This window comes from Rhinopithecus roxellana, chromosome 9, assembly GCF_007565055.1.
Source record: "Rhinopithecus roxellana isolate Shanxi Qingling chromosome 9, ASM756505v1, whole genome shotgun sequence".
Lineage (NCBI taxonomy): Eukaryota > Metazoa > Chordata > Mammalia > Primates > Cercopithecidae > Rhinopithecus > Rhinopithecus roxellana.
In genome coordinates, this window is record NC_044557.1 from 35,689,192 (window position 1) to 35,695,191 (window position 6,000).

Consider the following 6,000-nt stretch of genomic DNA (forward strand, 5'->3'; position numbering starts at 1 on the left):
CAGGCCGGCCCAGTCCATCTTGAAGCCTTCATTGTGTTAGCTTTGGCTCCTGCCCCTCTTTTTCTAGGAGTCCTGGCTGTCCTCTTGCAGAAGAACTTGCTTTTTTCCCTAAATTTGCTAGTGCTTTTTCTGCATTCGACTGTAGACCGTCTAGATCCTTCTCAAAGCCATTGGCTTTTTGGCTTTCACATGTCCAAGATTGTCTAGACAGGTGAAACTTTAAAATTTTATTTTTAAAAATTAGTTTGGTTTTTAGAGGTTGATGATGTTTCCTTGTTATTAAAGTATATATAGAACTTTTCAGAAATCTAATCATTCTAAATCTACTTCTATACCTACCATATAGGAAAAAAAAGTTTGACCAGAAAATGGTCATTAGTAATACAGGAATGATGCCTCCACTTTTAGGTAAGAGTGGTAAGCATTTAATCAAATACTCTTCTATACTACCCAGCTTAATGTGGCTCCTGGTTGAGTAATTACAAAAAGATAAATAAAACAAAACAAAAAATTACACAAAAGGACAGCAGAGGGAGCTATTGAGATTTCATTATATTTTGTGTTGAGTTTTGCTTTTTAAAAAAAAAAAAAGAAAAAGCTATAATATTTTGACTTAGTCTTTCTCATCTCACTTATCAATATGCAGGAAAAGTTTTATCATATTGGATAATGTATATGGAATTTGGGGGTGGCATAAGAGGCTTTTTTTTTTCTATCTGCCCCCACTCAAATTCTGTTAATCACCCCCATCACTCCTATAAATGTAGCTGGTATAAGAAAAATAATGATAATTTTCCATAGTAATTTTAGAAATGTGTTTATTTCATTAGTGTAAATCTGGATCATGCAAAATCAACTGCTTTACAGGGCATTGTCTCTCATTGTGTTTTTATAGGCTCCCTGGAGACCTCTCCTGGGCTTCTAAAGTCTTCTACCCTGTCCTTCATTATAAGGGGTGGATTATGAGACCTAAAAGGGTTAAAATTCATAGAATTTTATGAAGTGTACTCGTTAGAAGAGGAGGATTGTACTTAGGCTAGGGGTGTGTGTGTAATGTACAGGTGGGTGGTGGTTAGGGAGAGGGAAGTGAAAGGTTTGTTTCAGGCCTTTCTCCACAGTCCTGATGCCACATTTCATGTGTACAACCCACTTCTGCTCTTGATATTTTTGTCTCTCTTTGTCCTACCCACAGTTCCTATGCTTACTAACTCGTCCTTCAGCCTCAGAATTCTACTCACTCCAAGTCCATCCTCTACACGTTAGCCATAGTCGTCACATATTAAAGACAACTCTGAATTCCTTTTCCTGGAATTTGTTCTTTTGTTTATAAGTTCACAGAAAATGTATGGGTTCACAGGGATACTACTTGTGGTATTATTTGTAATTGCAAATTTAAAAAATGGGAATGAATCTGTTCACCTAAAAATTAAATTGTGAAACTTCAGTACAATGAAATACTATATAGCCATTGATGGGAAGCCATTGTGGGAAGATGTCAATGCATTATCTTAAAAAAAAAAAAAATAATGGTCTGTACCATGAGTTTTAAAATATAATACACAATTGAAATATTTTGCATTTGATTTTAATACATAATTTAAATTTAAATCAGATTTTGAAAGGATTTTGCAGGTAGAGAAAATAGAAGTAGCACAAAATATTCCTAACAATGGTTACCTCTGAAGTATGATGCTAGACTTGCTGGCTGTGGGGGAGGACAGAGAAGAGGTTTTACTTTTTGCCTTAAATCTTTCTTTCGTTTGAACTGTCTATCAAGACCTTATAATTTATAAATAAATGTAAATTTAAATATACTAGTATTCCAAGATTTGGTTCCAGCATCAGTGTCTCCCTGAAGCCTTTCATGGTCCCATTGGTTTGGTTTAGGTGGACTCCCTTTCTTGACACTGACTTATAATCCTCTACTGGAGCCAGCTTAATGTAGTAGAACCAGTAGGGACTTTGATGTCAGATAAAACTGGGTTAAAGTATGACTCAGCCTTTATCCACTGTGTGATATTAGACAAGAAATTTAATCTCCTTTGGCCTCAGTTTCCTTACTTCAAGAGTGAGAAAACTGATGTTAATCTTGCACAATTGTTTAGGAGCAGAGTGAATTTATGCAAAGTGTCATTGCAAGACAACAGGCATATGTAGGTCTTCAATAAGAGGTAATGTTACTGGAAAGGGGTCCACATCCAGACCCCAAGAGAGGGTTCTTGGATCTTGCACAAGAAAGAATTCAGGGAAAGTCCATAGAGTAAAGTGAAAGCAAGTTTATTAGGAAAATAAAGGAGTAAAAGAATGACTACTACATAGACAGAGCAGCTGCTGGTTGCCCATTTTTATGGTTATTTCTTGATTATATGCTAAACAAGGGGTGGATCATTCATGCTTCCTCTTTTTGATCATATAGGGTAACTTCCTGACATTGCCATGGCAATTGTAAACTGTCATGGCGCTGGTGGGAGTGTAGTAGTGAGATGGCCAGAGGTCACTCGTTGACCTGTTGGTTTTGGTGGGTTTTAGCCAGTGTCTTTACTACAAACTGTTTTATCAGCAAGGTCTTTATGATCTGTATCCTGTGCTGACCTCCTATCTCATCCTGTGACTAAGAATGCCTTAACCTCTTTGGAATGCAGCCCAGTAGGTCTCAGCCTCATTTTACACAGCCCCTATTCACAGTGGAGTTGCTCTGGTTCAAACACTTCTAACAGTAACAAGTACTATTATTGAGAATGGAGATTGTTTACTACATTCTTAAAGCCATGGTTCTTTATTGAATAAACACAGTAATGCTTTTTATTCTGAGTTTTTCTTGTGACATGACTTCATTCTCTAGACTTCTGTATCAAATTGTACCTGCACTATGGTCTCATTCACTCCAAGCCAGCTCTCAGCTAGTTGTTTGGATGAACAATTCTGATTATGGCTTAATACTAAAGCCTGCTGACATATTTCTAAGAACGCACTAATGGCTTACCTGAAGGTGAATGCAATGGTGGTATCCAAGCATCATATTAGGAAGAGCACAGTTATAGAAAATGCAGAGTGAAGCTTTGGCATTTTTAAGCCAACTATATGGGTAGTCTCTAGTTGTACTATCTACCCATGGTTTGAATTTTATCTGTGCAGCATGAAGCAGAGAGGAGCAGTCAAATTGGTGGTGCTACTGAGAGTATCACCTACCTACCTGCATTAGAGACAGTGGATGGTCTTCTAATTGTAAGTTATCACCCTCTCTTATGAATTACCTCTTTTTAAAGGCACTCTACCATACTGCCTTTTATTATGCTTTTATTTTGAAATTGTAAGCAGCAATTGCCCTGTATCAGAGTTTTGTGAACACAAATATTTGAATGAATCAATCAATCCATGACTTTTCCCAGAGTTTGATAGTCCTTCCAATCATCTAATTGTATGTCATTTGTTTAGTGAGATATCATCAAACTGTTTTGCTTCTTGAGAAGCATTCAGGTGGTAAGAATCACTGATTGACTTGATTGTTCCACAAACATATAAACACCATCGGCAGAGTTCATTTATCTAGAAAATGCTTCTGGCATCTGGTACTGCAACAGTGTGATAAGGTGATGCATCTAGGTGAGTGAAATACATGTCAGAAATAGATCCTATAAAAATTCAGTGCTGCCTGTCTCCTTTAGTTCCTTTAAGCCACAAGTATGCTTGGTTTTAGCTTTTCTGTTTATTTTGACACTGCTTTTTATCAGCAATAGGAGATGTGTTGTTTTATCTTTTGTTTTAAATGTCTGTTTTAAACCTTAACCCCCTTTTCCTTCGTAAGAATGAATTAAAGGTCTATTTTTGTTAATATCTAAGATTGTTATCCCAGGAAATGAGTCAGTGAAAATATGTTTGCATAAAATGACAATAGCAAAATCTGTTCTTAATGAGATGCATTGTTCTAGCAAGAGGTCAGATGATTCTCCCATATTACCCCTACCAAACCTTTGCCAATCAAGTCAATATGCCAATTCTAAGCCTGGTAGCAAGTACTTTCCAAAGTACTTCTAAAGTACATCTCCAATAAGACTGTTCAGGGTTTCCTTGTCATGCCCTGCATTACGAAAGTCAATATTGATCTATCCTGTTGTCCAAGGAAAGGCCCTGAATGACTTCAGTCTCACCCCCTCCTGACTACAACCAAGTGAGAAACCAGCAGAATTTCCCTACTGAGCTCAAACTATACAAGTGTGAGAGATAATAAAACTATTGTTTTCTTAAGTGCCTACAGTTTTGTTGTGGTTTGTTACATCGCAGTAGAAACCAAAACCGAAATTATTTCTTGGAAGTGGAGTGCAGCTTAATGAAAAACTATTACATGAGGGTTTGACTTTGGGATAGGTAGAAGCTGGAAGGGACTCGAGGACATTTTTAGGGGAGCCTGTTAGGACAGGAAGGAACTTGTCATTAGGAGAAAAGGTGACTCATCTTACTTATGGTAGAAAGCTTGGTAGAAAGTTGAAAACATGGAAAATAGAAAGTATACCTAATACACTTATGGTCCTAGCTCTTTGCATATATCCACTATACTCCTCTGAACAACCTGTTAAGAATGGAAACACTATTCCTATTAGCAAAATGAGGAAATCTCAACTAAAGGAGGTTAAATGTCTGTCCAGTATCATACCTGGTAAGTTGCAGAGAGATACTTTTAACACAATTTGGCTAAAGGGATTTTTCAGGCGAAACAAAAAGTATGAATGGATTTCTTTTGGCTGCACATGAAAAAATAGAGATGAACTAAAGAAGAAACAGTTTAGTTTTTGAGCAGAACCGGAAGGAAACATTTCTAAGCAGGAAGCTGTTAGAGACTTGGTTGGTGTGTCTGTATGACAAGAAAGTGAGGAAGGTTATGTTGTTGGATGTGAAAGGCAGCAACTAGGTCTTCTCATATGTGATTCCATGCCTCAAGCCATTACATAGACTATTCAATTGGAGTGGAATCAGGCTTCAAAGAAAGGCTTTGGATCTCTGTTTCCATGGCCCTCTGATTGTACTGAGGTACTTATGGCTAACTCATGGAGACTTTTTCAGGGCCATAAAATCCCAGAAAATACTATGGAATATGGTATCACAGCACAAGAGCTATAGCTTCTCCAGACTGACTGTACAATGGACAAAGTGGCAACTCCAAAAACGACCTCTGTACCAAAATCTACCCCTAAATGTTGGGAACATTAACTTTGTTGTTGGTAGCTGGAGTCACTGTGCAAGAATCTGTGAATGATTGATTACCCAGGCTAAAGATTGACACACCCTGCAAACAAAGGAATATTTCTGCAAAATGAGATAAAACGAAGGATAGGAATAAAAACAAACCCTCTTCAAAGGAACCTGGTGATAAGGTGATATGGATCCCAAGGAAGAGACTGATGTGGTGGGCACTGGAGTAATTGGGTCAAGATATTAACTGGGACAGGTGGGCTTCAGCAGGCAGTTTTCCACCCACTTGAAACACAGTGCTTCTTTAGAATGAGACTCCTCCAAAATGATCAACCTCCAACTACTGGAGAAAAGAAGTCAAGAGGCTGCCTGACCCTTGCTCATATCCTGATTTGACAGCCTATAAGAGGAAGATAGACTAAGGGTTGGACCAAGGTCCCTGATCCTAGAAGTTACTGAAGACCTTGCATTCAATTGAGGATACAATGGAATAGGATGGAGGGATTTGGCCTACAATATTTCTTCCTTTTTTTGAGATGGAGTTTCACTCTGTCACCCAGGCTTTAGTACAATGGCATGATCTCAGCTCACTGCAACCTTCGCCTCCCGGGTTCAAGCGATTCTCCTGCCTTAGCCTCCTGAGTAGCTGGGATTGTAGGCACCCACCATGATGCCCAGCTAATTTTTGTGTATTTAGTTGAGATGGGGTTTCACCATGTTGGCCAGGTTGGTCTCAAACTCCTGACCTCGTGATCCGCTGGCCTCGGCTTCCCAAAGTGCTGGGATTGCAGGCGTGAGCCACTGTGCCCAGCT